We start from the raw sequence: 15,209 nt of genomic DNA, 5'->3' as shown, positions 1-15,209 counted from the left end.
TAAAGGTATTCTGGATATTGTTAAATGTGCAAATATTGGTATATTTTTTGTTTGTCAGCTGTCCTGTTTGAAGAAAACACTTTGACGCCACTTGAATGCATGAATTTATGAACACATTTTCATGATGTTAGGGACAAAGCAGTAAGGCATAGAGGACACAGGTTTTTAATTCAAAAATCAGAATCAGAATCGTGTTTATTGGCCAAGTATATGTGCAGACACATACAAGGAATTTGGTTCCGGTAGATGGTGGCTCTCAAGCACAGCAATGTAAAACACACACACACACACACACACACACACACACACACACACACACACACACACACACACACACACGTCTATATATACATTGCACATACATAATGTTACAGGAAAAATGATTCTGTTTCTTTACCTTCTTTTAAATGTGCAAGCATGCCCTTTTGTCTATGGTTAGATTAGTTTAGAATTATCTTTTTAGACTTTCTCAGCAAAGACATACTGTTTTGGGACATATTGTTTTAGATTGTTTTATCTCTCACAGCTTTCTCCCAGCTCTCTGCTGACGAGACTAGCGCCACATATGGAGTTGTTTATTTTATCTGTTTTGTATTTTTCTTATCCTGTTCTCACTGTCTTTCCTATAAAAAGTGCCCAGCCTCTGTACACGTTGTGAGTTGTTCTTAGCAGCTCACCCGTGTACACGTTTGATAAAGAAAGTAACTTTGTCTCATTGTGTCTTTATTTCTCCTGGGTCTTTTACAGAGTTTTCCCCCAACATTTCTTGGTCCTTCGAGCTGGAGCGCCTCCATCGTGTCCCATCTCCGTGACCAGTCCACGTTGTTCGTCTGTCGACAGCTCACACACTAGGTGTGTGATAAAAGTCCAAGAGCGTTTAAATTCGGGTCTTGGCCAACGTCTTAGAAAGCGACCCACGGTGGTGGGACCCGATCGAGGTGGACCAGACCCGGCGACACTGACCAGGTAGATACAGACACACTGACACAATCTTGCGTAAAAGCGCATTTTGAATTCAGGGAATTTAAAATAGCGGAAGTAGCTCGTCGACTGGTAGCTCTGGGAGCTCGTCGACTGGTAGCTTTGGAGCTCTGGGTAGCTCCCCCAGCTGGGTCTAGACTGGGTCTAGGGAGTAAGTAGCTCTGGGAGCTCCCCTTATCATAAGGGTTCTGGTCGCGCGCGCGTCGAAGCTGTGAATGTGAATGTGTGTGTGTGTGTGTGTGTGTGTGTATTGTTTTAATTAATGGAGCAAGCTGAATTTTCACGGTCCAATAAGAGACTGAGCTGCTCCTACTGTGTTTTTCTTTTACTGCTATTCACTGACGTGCTGGTGAGTTGAGAGAACGGTCGAGTTCCGTCTCGTAAAGTTCACACCGCTTTTGGAAATAGTCCGAAAGTAGAAGGGCGTGTGAGCAACCACTCTCGTCTCTAATACCAGCGAAGGTGATAGCAGCTGTATTGTGTATATATTACTTAAACAAAAATAAGTAAATACATAAATAAGATGGGTAATCAAGCAAGTGAAATTAAAACTCACTCCTGCTGACGAGCAGTGGTGAGAAAAGAAAAGTCCAGACGCCGGACAAAAACAGTGTCTGTAAACTGAGAGATTTAAGAAAACAAAATATAAACAGTCAGAAGAACAGAACTCAACTGCCAGTTTAGTAAAACCAGAAGACGAGACACTGTGCAGTTCCCACAATCCTTTTAGTAAACCATCACTCACTCCTGCAGCCGCATCTGCAGCAACACCCATATCAGGAAGAACATAATAATCCCTTATTAAGTGAAAACTAGAGATCACAGTAGTTTTGTAGTAGTTTAAAAGGGTTGAAAACAGACCCCACTGAGTAGATATAAATATAAAAAGTACGAAATAAAGATTATAAAGGGAAAGTTACAGTAGAAATTATCTTTAGAGTATTTGAAATTAATAATAGCAAGGATAACAACCTGTAAAGTGATATTAACAATGAAACACAGTTGGCATGATGACCATGCCCAGCATGTATAAAATGAATATAAAGCAAATAATTCACACGAAAATATTTTAATAACATAAATAAAGTATATTAAGGCTGTGTCATTGTTCAGCCAAGGACAGTGTGTGAAAAGGTAACTGTCTCCACCTTGGGAAAAGGATGATTCTGCAGGTCATCTGAAGCCCTTGATGGATACAAAATAAAATATAAATAATATATTATAATAGAACTGCCTGGTCCGCCATGCAACAGAGAGAACAAATGTGACCGTAGATTGGATGAATTCTAAATTATCTGTTTGCTGAATAAGATGATCCTAACTAACAAATTGGCTCAGGAGTAGTATAGTGGTACACACTGATAAAATATTATAATATGCTATTGCTGTTATATAAGACAAAGAGGATAATATTAACAATGACATAATATTAATATGAAGAGGCACCTTAATCGGTTATGATGTGAGGTGGATAATTGTTAAGCAGTAGTCTGCATCAAGCTTAAGGTTTGCTGAAACTCAGTGTAATGACATGTGAGATGAAGACAATACGGAGAATAACTAAACTAATGAAGTGCATAGAGGCACTTGACCAGCTTGAAACCTATCATCCTAGAATGACACATTGCTGAGATATAGAGCACACCTATAATAACAACCAATAAGCAAAACCCTGTAGACAACAGCTAAAACTACAGGATTGAGAAGCTGAATTAAATATGTAGACACTGCTAAGCTGATGAGCATGTTACACATTTTCTTTTCTTTTTATTTATTTGTTTCTTTTAGAGCAGAAGCTGCTGTAACACACCCAAAGAAAGACTCTAGGTCTGACCAACCGTTTCAGTCATGGGCAAAAAGATGTCAGTCAATAAAATTCTAAAAGATAAAACAGTCCAGTGTCCCACTTAAGAATTGTATAAAAACACACAGTCCCAAGGCCAGAGCCAGCTATGCCACACAGCCAAGTTGCACTCCACATGTTGCCTTTAACAGGGTTAGAAGTTGTCCTTGGAGACCCACCACCCTGCAAGCATATAGTCAGTGGTCACTCAAGCCTCTGGAACTCTGCTGCCTTTAGGCTGTGGCATATAATAGGCCCTGGCCTGCACAGAGAGACAAAACGACACACTTAATATAAAATTCATAGGGCAAAACCCATCCATCCCAAACATATCTGATTTCATCACATTACATACCTGGGGCCCGTTCTTCGTACCTCGCTAAGTAGGTTAGCCGGATTAGATTGTTGACGATTTCGCGTGATCCTGGATCAGTCGGTTCCCCGAAGCTCATCCGGGACTTGCTGTCATAGCAACAGAGCCGTAAGCGTAAACCTGCTCGGGAGCAGGTTTACTTTATGTAAACAGGATTAGATCGCGGCCACGCAGGTATGTCCGCTTCATTTATACGAAAGCAACAGCGATATTTTTCCACTGTTTTACCATAAATAAATATTATCAATGTAACTAAAGGTAATGCAGCACTTGATCCTTTTATTGATGTCACACAGATACATACAGGTCATTTCCTAAAAAAGGGAAATGAACTATTAACATTCTATTACATGTATGTGATTATTACAGATGTAATTCATATTTCAGAGTAGTAATTGTAAATTACTTCGTGTAATCAAGATGAGAGACCACGGCTATAAAAGTGAAGGTGGATTTGGGAAGCCTGTCGCAGCCATGTCCTGTCCGTATACGCGACCAACCCATTGCGGAAGGTGCAAGATTGATAAGGAGAGTCCTCAGAATTCAGCGTATATTGCGGGACAGACAGGATCCTTTACCTCAGCGCGACAGTGTGCTCATAGAGAGATATCGATATTCCCGTGAGGGTATTATTTACTTAACCAACTTGTTGACGAGGGGGTGCAGGACCACCACCTGTCTTTTTTTCCTCTGCCCTTTTCTTGGTTGCTGTTATGAACAAACTAACAGAGTATTACAGGCCAGTATTACCTTGCCAAGAGACGCAAAGCAATCTAAGAGATAAATATTACCATTCTGTAGAATACTCCTGTATTCCACTTTTACTTGTTCCCATTTTCTTGTGGGTCCTGTTGTGGCTCTAATGTGAAAGGGGATATAATATAACATATTATAATATAATATAATGCCATATGATATTGGACAATATAGTGTCATATGATAGATCTACCCTACCGCCTACTGGTGTTGGCCAGAGGGGCCGATGGCGCGATATGGCAGCCTGGCTACAACCGTAGCTGCCTCCACCAGTGTGTGAATGTGGGAGTGAATGAATAGTGGTATCGTAAAGCGCTTTGGGTGCCTTGGAAAGCGCTATATAAATCCAATCCATTATTATTATTATTATTATTAAATTACCTACGAGTTTGATTTGTCAGCAACTTTCTGCCAGCCCTCTCTCCTTGCTTTTGCAGCCTTTGCAGTGTTCTCTTGCGTTTTAATTAAACTCTGAAACTCCTGAAATCCCTCACTCATGAGTTCTTGCTCTGCTGCCGGAAAATACCGAGCACGCCCCTTCGACATTTTCGCCGACCAATCAGCGGGTTGCCGATCAATGTTTCTACTATCGATGCGTAGCCCCTTTTACGACACCCAGTGATGTCACATTACTGCGTCCAGCTGTAGTAATCGTCAACAGCAGGTGTGTTCGGGGAACCGGATTAGCGAGCTCACGGTTAGCGCGATGATTTGATCTTGGATGTGTCATTTGATCTTGGATGTAGTAAGCGATGTACGAAGAACGGGCCCCTGCACAGAGAGACAAAACAACACAGCAGTGTTTGTAGTGTGGGCTATAAGAAGACCAGTGTATCAGTGCAATCAAGTACACCTGCCTCTAATTAGTCCAACCCCATTCCAGCCATTGGCTCACCAAAAATGTGACACACACAAAACCACTCCCAACCCAGTGCAACTTCACACAATAATATGGAGCTGAATTAACACAGGCACATTAGTCTACCATGTTACAAGCTGCATGCTATTACAAGCCAACATATGCAGACTTCTGCCTTGTTCGGGTGGCAGCATTTTTCTTTTTTCTTTTGTGTCCTGACACGTTTATGTTTTTTGTTTTTGTTTGATTATTTTGTTGGTTTTGGAAACGAATTTAAACGAACTTGTGACAATACTTGAGAATCACAGTGACACATAGTGATTAGGCATATGATTGAAAAATGCCTAGGTTTAGAGCTGTGAGCTATGAGCTGTGAGCAATGCAAAGTTAAATATATATATATTTGTATAAATGGGAAACAACCCTAACTTGAAAGTTTGAAATGTGTGAGATCCATGAATTGTTTGAAGAACTAGAAATTATCTAAAAATGCCTTAAGTGAAAATGTAGAGTTGCATCTATTCTCCCAAACCAAAAAAAAAAAAAAGGAGAAGAAGCATTCTGTAACTTAGAAATAAGGCTGACATGTTGACAACAGACTAAAACACTAATTCGCAGGTGGCTATCAGGAACAGAGAGGCGAGCAAAGTCACAAACACCAAGGTAGAGACGCTCTGACAAAACTTAAGATAGCAGTCATGCCATTCTTTTCTGGTATTACACCTGAGTGCATGCTAAATGACACCCGCCACATCCACTTTCCAGAAACCGACCGAGTATCACAACATTCTGAGATTTAAACAAACTCCAGGCCCAGATCCACCTTATGATCAGCAAGTGTGGAAGCTAGGAGAACAGCATTTGACCTTACAGCACAGGCCGAAATTGTGTAGGTTACGCAGTAACCACAGATAGTAAAATAATAGAAGCAAAACCACTTTCTTCTTCATATTCTGCACAGAGCGCTAAGCTGTCAGCTGTGATTTGCGCATGTGAAATACACAAAGATAAACAAATAACCATTTATATAGACAGCCAGTATGTTTTCTCTGCTGTGCATCATTTTGCAAAAAATCTGGAAAACCAGAGGAATGATTACACCAACCAGAAAACCAGTTCAGCATGCCAACCTCTTACAACGCCTCTTTCATTGCTACAGGCAATAACTTTGCTGACAGAGCAGCAAAACTGGCGGCACAAAAGACAAACATCACATTGATGGCAGTAAACACACATCAGATTCCACTGGATGTGTTGAAAAATGAACAAAAAGCAGCAAGCACAGCAGAGCAGGCAAAATGGCTAAAACACGGTGCAGTTCTGACAAACGACTTAATGATGTGTTATGGCAAGCCAGTGCTGCCAAAATCTCTCCACAAGATGGCGGCATTAGTGACTCATGGCTATACGCATTTGTCATCGGGGGGAATGACCTGTATTGTCAACTCTCATTTCTACACTGTAAATTTTGAAACTTCAGCAAAACAATTTGTCAGAACGTGCATGACGTGTCAAAAATATAATGCTCAGGGAAATCTGCGACCAAAAAGAGGCCGTTTTCCCACTCCACCTTATCCTTTTCACACAATTCATATGGATTTTATTGAACTAAGCGAATGTCAAGGGTCGAAATACGCCCTAGTGGTTATAGACGTGTTCTCAAAATGGCCGGAAATCTATCCAGTGAAAAAGGCAGATGCAATTTCAGTAGCAAAGTGTCTGTGCAATCACTTCATACCCACATATGGCATCCCAGCTTTGATACGATCAGACAACGGCACTCATTTTGTAAATGATGTCATCACTAAGGTCTCTGAAGCACTCGGTTTCAGCATAAAACACCACTGTGCTTATCACCCTCAGAGCGCAGGCCTTGTAGAGAGAACTAACGGCACTATAAAACAAAGGCTCAGGAAATGCATGGCAGAAACAGGAAGGCCGTGGCCTGAATGTTTGGGTTTAGTGAAAATGTGGATGCGCTTAACGCAAGGCTCCCATAAACTAACTCCATTTGAAATCATTCATGGCAGGCCGTTCCCACTGCCGATCACCAGTCAACCAATAGACAAAGCAATCAGAGAAAACACATTAGCAGAATGGATGTCTAAGCTATTGGAAAACAAAGAGATCATTGTACATAATCAACAACCTGATGATGTTTCTCCAGTGTCTTGCAGACTAAAGCCCGGTGACTGGGTTCTGATCAAGGTGCTCCAAAGGAAAAACTGGAGCACACCCAGGTGGGAGGGGCCATACCAAGTCCTCCTCACTACACCGACCGCTTGCAAAATTGCGGAACGACCATCCTGGATCCATCAGAGTCACTGCAGGCGAGTAAGTGAAGCCATCTAAACACAGCTGACAGCAGGCTTGCCCACTTGTTGTGATCTCGCCCGGTGGAGGGGTCAGCTTTCCTGGCCGGGGGGTCTACTCGCGACAGGAGGGTGTGTCCCGTCGTCATGAGGTGGTGGCTCTTAATAACTGCAGTGGCCCTGACCATGGCCGGGCTCCTCATCTTTGCTTCCGTGAGGGACAACAAGTCACGCAATATGAAGAAAAGGCAGACACTGTATGACAAAGGACAGTACACCAAGTTTCCCCATGGCTACGCCACTAACTTTTGGTGGCAGTTTATGAACACTACAGCTCACTGGAATAATAAAACTGACTGCTATGCATGTACCCATATGCCCCTATCCTCGCAGACGTCTGGCCTGTGGCCGTACAGCATACCTGAAGATCGCAGTTGGTGTCTGTTGGGCCTGGCAACACATCCAGGCTACGGTACTCTTTGGTCCAAGGCCAACTACAGCATCCCAGCAAAAGCAACCTGGAGGTCATCATCACCCACAAATGTGAACTGTTCCGGACAGACCTACCTACTGACCTGGCCCCAAGTCTCAGACCCACTGCCTGATGTAATTCTACTGAACAAGCTGAACGCAGCGCAACTGCCAGTATGTGTGATGAACAATGGATCGCGGGCAGTGGGGGAGCTGCCTACTCACCTATCTACCGGATGCCACTACAAACAAAGACTCAGTACCAGACAGGATGTGCACGGACGGCACCAAGCAGTAAAGGAACCAGAGTTTCGCATCTGAGGAGGAGTGAAATTCTTACAGAGCTTGATCCCCGGCATTGGAGCTGCCGAGGTGCGGGATCATGTGGAGATCAACCGATATGCTCTGCTACGACGCATCAACTTTGACAAAGACCCTGGGACCGGCTTTAGCAGGAGAACAGAAGGCCATCAGAACGATGGTGCTGCAGAACAGACTGACTCTAGACCTGCTAACGGCATCACAAGGAGGAGTTTGTAAGCGGAGACATTTATGAAGCTTTGCAGAATTTGACCATTCTGCAGAAATATGTCACTGACCACACATCTGGAGCAGCTACGCCGCCATGTCTAAGAGTAATGATTTCAAAGATGATAACAACTACAATGACTGCTTATGTTGCCGTGCCTCAAGAAGAACAGCATCCCGTTGCAATTCTGTTAGAGGAGAACTTGTAATAACTGCTAATGAATGACGTGGTGATTAAAAATGACTTGTCAAGTGATCATGCACTGATTAACACATTAGTAGTTTATGCAGGTACAATATAAGGTTTTCATCATTTTAAACATAAGGTTTTCATCCTTTTATTTTTTGTAGTTTAGTTTTATTATTTTTTCTTGTTTATTCCACTTGTTATTTCATTTACTATGATTTTCATTTACTATGATTTTCATTTACTATGATTTTCTTTGTTCTTTTTATTATTTTATTTTGTTTTATTCTTTAGACCAAATGATTTCCATTTCTGCTATGCTGACATTTTGAAAATTTAAAAATTGCTTAAGATACTTAATAAATAACCTTCACAGACAATTGTTGTATACATTTAAAATAAGTTAAAACAGGAGGGAATGTTACAGGAAAAATGATTCTATGTTTCTTTACCTTCTTTTAAATGTGCAAGCATGCCCTTTTGTCTATGGTTAGATTAGTTTAGAATTATCTTTTTAGACTTTCTCAGCAAAGACATACTGTTTTGGGACATATTGTTTTAGATTGTTTTATCTCTCACAGCTTTCTCCCAGCTCTCTGCTGACGAGACTAGCGCCACATATGGAGTTGTTTATTTTATCTGTTTTGTATTTTTCTTATCCTGTTCTCACTGTCTTTCCTATAAAAAGTGCCCAGCCTCTGTACACGTTGTGAGTTGTTCTTAGCAGCTCACCCGTGTACACGTTTGATAAAGAAAGTAACTTTGTCTCATTGTGTCTTTATTTCTCCTGGGTTTTTTACAGAGTTTTCCCCCAACACATACACAAAGCTGAGTAAACCAACTATAAATAACTAATCTAAACTTATATACATAAAATACAGAAATGGATGGGGTTTTATTGACCCAAAATATGATAAATAATTGACAAAGCTAAAACTTGAATAGGCAGACCAATAAAAGAGGTCAACTCAATAAACTAAACTCAAAATAACAACTAACAAAACCTCAAACAAACATAAGACAAACTGACCTCGTGAAGTGACTGTGACAAAGTGGCTAACTCAAACAAAGAAAGATGTATTGATATAACAAAACAAACATTTTACCTTCCAGTGTTAATATGTGTGCCCTCCATAAAAACATTGTAAGGTGTGGTGGAAAAAGTAAACTAAGTTAATAAAGAAACAATATATTTGACAAGTAGTAAAACATATTTAAAGTAGCAACTGTAAACTAAAATGATGCAACTGGTGGTGAGGTGTGGAGCTTACCATGTGTGGCTTGCCATCACACATGAGGAGAAACTGATTACAAGAAAAATGGAAAAAAGTTTGAGTTATGCTGTCATTAAATTTTAGCATAGTTTTTGAGTTGAGGACAATAAATGAATATTTAACATTAAATGTACCAATGTGGTTGTGTACTACTTGGGCAGAGATCATTTTAAGAAGTTTTAATTTACAAGCAAATGGTGTATAAGGTTGTAATTGAATGGAAATGTATTGTTAAGGATATAAAAAAGTACATTTAATGGGTTAAAGTTAAAAGTAGTGACTGTAAATAGTAATAGAAATAAAATTTTTAGTTTTTCTATCAACAGAAAAAATCTGTTAATGATACAGAAAGTATACCATAAATAAATGGAATTTTTCATAGCTGAAGGAAATGTCCATAAATCTATTTGGAATGGTATAGAACTTTGCATTTTCTTAGAGACTGTGACACTTTGTGAAGGGTATGAATAATTTTGGACATGACATTTTATCTCAAATGTAAATAAAAGCTGAGAATTATTTTTTTCTATAACAATGCCTCTCATACGTTGTCTTATTATCTTTTGGGAGACACCTGTGTCATGTCCGATCCAAAAAACCTTGCTGGTTGAATAAAAGTAACTTTAAGTCAAAATTTGCCAGGGGTATGAATACTTATGGGCTTGACTGTATGTGATCATTACAGTCTGATGTACCAGACAGCTGACTGTGGCCACTCCTAAAGTTATTAGTTGCTCAATCATCATTCCTTCATTCAGCCTAATCACAGCCTCCTGCACTTGCATAAACATGTCTTTGGACCACATGTTGACACTTTCAGTGAGCAGCTATTTTGAGCCTCTGCAAATTGTATTACTGTTACTCCTTAACAGTTGATACATAATTTTGTTGTACATGTAAAATGACAAAGGGCTGTTCTATTATCTTTTCTTCTAATAAAGGTTATCTTATCTTATCTTATCTTCTATTCTATATTTTTGTTTAAAAAGATGAAAGTCTACACTTATATCACATCTTATTTGATTGATTTAAAATCTATTGTGGTGGTGTACAGAGGTAAAATTATGTCATGGTCCAACAATTTGTAGACCTGACTGTAAATTATGTTTTTTGCATGGACCAGAGACAGGATTCACTGAAGTAGGAATATATCAGTAATAGTGTTTTGAAAAAACACTTTGAGCAGAAAAGCCTTAAGCCTAATTTTAAGGATGGTAGGCTTATTTTTTTCACTTTAACTGAACCTGTGCTCCTCTGTGAAAAGAATTAGAACCAATGGTGAATATGCTAGTTCTATAGTTCTCTTACAAATACCAGTTGCATTTGCATGGAGCTGATCTGTGTGCACAGGTCCCACTAATGGTTGTTGGGGCTTTTTGCCACGTTTCTGACATGGCAAACAGCCATGGCTGGTCCTTGATGTCCTTCTGCTATGGTTAATGTCCTCTTCTGTGGCTTCTCGTCTACACTCTTGGCACTGCAGTGTGGTAGAGTGACAGTGGCTGTGGAGGTGCTGGATTGCTACCAGCAGTGACAAGGACGCCTGCAAAAATCAAAACTTGTGAGGAATCAGATGAGAACAATGATCTCTCTCAGTGGTATCAGGTAAGATGGAGATAAAATCTTTTGGTTGCCATTTGTACACATACACTAGGTCTGGGTACATGGGACATGTTGTGCAGAGCTTAAAGTCAAATAAACACAAATATATACAAACAAAGGACACACTTGATTATTAATTGACACTATGTCTAGTAATAAACAGGTATATAACAGCAAATCCTGTATTACACTTAAATGAAGATATATATTGCACAAAATAAATTTGTGTGTGCTTTAGTTTTGTTTTTTGCCATCAGTCTGACTGGTAGAAAAGAAGTTGTTGTGGAAGCATGTGGTGTGTGTAATCAGACTGTCCACTCTGCTGATATGTTCATTGTTTTGGTCAGAGGAGGGTGTGTCCCGAATGATGTCTCTGACGATGTGTTGTGTACTTCTTGTGGCGTTGTCTGCATATTGATGGAAGATCAGTCCTCATAATCCCCTTTGCAGCCTTTATTACTCTCTGGAGACTCTTCTCCTGTGCCTGTGTGTTTTTTTTCCATAGCAGACAGTGATGACAGTATTGAGGATGCTCTTGATCACTCCTCTGTAGGCTGGAGCCATAGGGTGCAGCTCAGTCCTGCCTCTCTGAGCAGAGTGATGAAATAAAGCCAATACTGGGCATTTTTCACCGTAGCTGTGGTGTTCGTGGTCCAAACCCAGGGTCAATTTTATATTAAGGCCAAGGAACTTGTGGCTTTCAACACTCTTCACCTGAGTCCCATTGATGTCTAGAGGCAGAGACTGGGTGTCAAACATAAGGCCCATGAATGGGCCAAGCAAAAGACTGCAATCTGGCCCACTGGACGGTTTTGGTAAATATGAAGGAGGGCATAAATTTAGGACTTTTAACTATATTTTCACAGGTTTTACTACAGCTTTTCCTACTGATAAAGGCCTTCCCCACGACCATTCATACTACACCAGAGTAATGAAGTAATAGTTAAATAATTAAATGACAAAAAAGGTCCTTTTTTTTTAACACTATTGAAATGTCAGAGGTTTTTAAGAGTTGTTTCACAGTGAAAACTAAACAAGTAAAGTATGTGAATTAACAAAAACTCTCTGGCTTGTAATTACAGAAAAGTCTGTACAACGAGCTACCAGAACTTTTTCTGTCATTTTATACATCTGGGGTTTTTATTCTTCGTTTTTTTGTTTTTTTTAACAATTTAAGGTCAAAGAGTGATGCTGTTTTCTTTCATAGACTACAGCAACATTTCTTCATTATAATATATTCTTCATTATGTATAAAAGTGAGACATACTGTTCCAATTTACAATGCGTTTCTTTTTCTTGTATTAACATATCCCAGGATTGTGTAGGAAATGTTTTTTTTCACTGACAGAAAGGCGAGTTTCACTGCTCCAGACCCATGAACTCAAATTAAAATCGGATATGCTGTTGAAATCCAGTTTGATTCAGTTCAATTCAATGAACAAGCACTAAGCGACAGGGGAAATGGAAAACACTCTTTTAACAGGAAGAAACCTCAGGTGAAACCACACTCGGGAAGGGGCAGCCATTTGCACTGCCTGGTTGGGGGTAAGGGGAAGAAGACAGGACAAAAGACAGTCTGTGTAAGAGAGCCGGAGATTAATAACCAATTTAATCAATAATGATTAAATGCAGAGTGGTGTGGAGTATAAACACATGTCTGTGAAGGTTCACAGTCATCCAGGTCGTCGTAGTCTAAGGAGCTTGGATATACAGTATAAACACATGAGTGGGTCCTGTTGCTGAACTATCAGCTTTAGCAAAAAGGAATGTTTTGAGCCTAATGTTAAACGTAGAGATTAATAGTAGAGAAATTGCACTGCCTGTTCTTATTGTGATACTCTGGGCATCAAATGTGTATTTAAATTCATTTTCACTGACAAAACGGGGGTTTCACTGGTCCAACCCACATAAGATCAAAGTGGCCCACAATGTAATATGAGCTTCACATCCCTGGTCTGTGGCAAACACCTGCAAATTCCCTACTTGTATGTATTTTCGTTCCCTGCTTTGCACAAAATCTGGAGAAATGGATTCCTAATGAATTTCAGATTGATTACATTTAAATGCCAGTGTATCTACTGAGCAAGCTCTGGTGCTCCCATAAATTCTTAAATAAAACAAATGCTGCTGACACAGGGCGGTCAAAGTAGGGTTGCCAACCGTCCCTTAAAAAACGGAATCGTCCCGTATTTAGAAACAAAAGCACACGTCCCGTATTGAGCTAATAAGGGACGCACTTTGTCCCGTAATACAGTGAGAATCAAAAGTAGTCTATAAATGTTAATGGAATTAACGCTTTGTTTGAAAACATAATTCCCAGCCCCTCTCCTGCTTTGTGACCAATGAGCTGACACCACACTTATGACGAGTATGACAATTCAGATTACCGCTCATCTCATTGGTCGAGGAAAGGTCGCTTACGGAGAAAATACCGGAAGACAACAGATGACCACAACAAGAAGCATGGCCAACAGGGAAACAAACGCCGACACTGCGGTGCAAGTCTCGGACGACAGTACACCTAAAGCTGGGCAGACACTGTGCGATTTTTTTCAGTCGCGTTATTCAGCTCCTGCTCAAACTGCACGATTGACTCGCAGGGGTTAAAAGTTGGTAGGTCACGATGCAGGTCTCACACTATACCGCCCGATGCTCTGATGCGACCTGAGTGCTCACACTGTGCCTCCATAAAATTAAGGTTATAACAGAAAATCTGTCGCGCTCTCCCTCTGTCTTTCACTCACACAGACACACCACCACCATCAACTTTGCTAAATTGCTAATGAAAAACATTGATCAGGCAGCTGTGATTGAGCAGCAATGTAAATCCAACTATTTTCATGGTTGTTGTGGTCGTGATAATTTTGTGAGGCCACATCGAAAAGGCTCGGATGAGCTTTCCAAAGTTCTACAAGTTGTGCCTCCATCGCTTGTGTCCAGATCACACGCTGCACAGCCGTGCTGCTCCGTCTTTTTCGCTGACATTTGTGTTTGCGCGTGCGCAGTGTGACAAACTGCGGTGACACCCTCACGACCAAGCGATTGATGATCGGGAGCTGGTCGTGAGGTGTTAATCGCGTCTCGTTACCCCACGTATACTACACGACGCACGATGAAGGCCAAAATCGGGCCGATCGCCAAATCGGTCGCACGACTCAAAAATCGGTTCAAAATGGGCCAAAAATCGCACAGTGTAAGCCCAGCATTACACTCACACAGACACACACACCACCACCATCAACTTTGCTAAATTGCTAATGAAAAACATTGATCAGGCAGCTGTGATTGAGCAGCAGTGTAAATCCAACTATTTTCACGGTTGTTGTGGTCGTGATAATTTTGTGATGCCACATCGAAAAGGCTCGGATGAGCTTTCCAAAGTTCTACAAGTTGTGCCTCCATCGCTTGTGTCCAGATCACACGCTGCACAGCCGTGCTGCTCCATCTTTTACACCAACGTTTACGTGTTTGCGCGCGAGCAGTGTGAGCGGCTGTGATGAGACCCTCACGAGCGATTGATGATCGGGAGCTGGTCGTGAGGTGTTAATCGCTTCTCGTTACCCCACGTATACTACACGACGCACGATGAAGATCACTCAAAAATCGGCTCAAAATGGGCCTAAAACCGCACAGTGTAAGCCCAGCATTAGAGCAGCAATGTTTGTTCCCCTCAGAGAAAGGGAAGAATGGGAAAAGGAAAACACCTGGCTGGAAAAAGTTAATATGGGCATGTGCAGTGAATATCAGCGCTATGTGGCCAGAAGTGTGATAATATAATTTATTTTGTGTAATAAACAACTGCAAGGATAGATGATTACAAATAGATGACTAATACATAAAAGTAATACATAGATGAATAATGATGATGAGTTAAGATGCGTAATCATGGGAACAAGCGGGTTTACAAACAGGAGCAGCTGATTAGCATTAGAAAAGCTGAAATAATACCTCAACTGAAGCCAATTGTACTAAATGCACTAAATGTGCACTGTTACAAGAATGTTTTTCTTTCTATTGTTTTCT

The sequence above is a fragment of the Maylandia zebra genome, linkage group LG7 (genome assembly GCF_041146795.1).
Source record: "Maylandia zebra isolate NMK-2024a linkage group LG7, Mzebra_GT3a, whole genome shotgun sequence".
NCBI lineage: Eukaryota > Metazoa > Chordata > Actinopteri > Cichliformes > Cichlidae > Maylandia > Maylandia zebra.
This window is presented reverse-complemented; position numbering follows the sequence as displayed.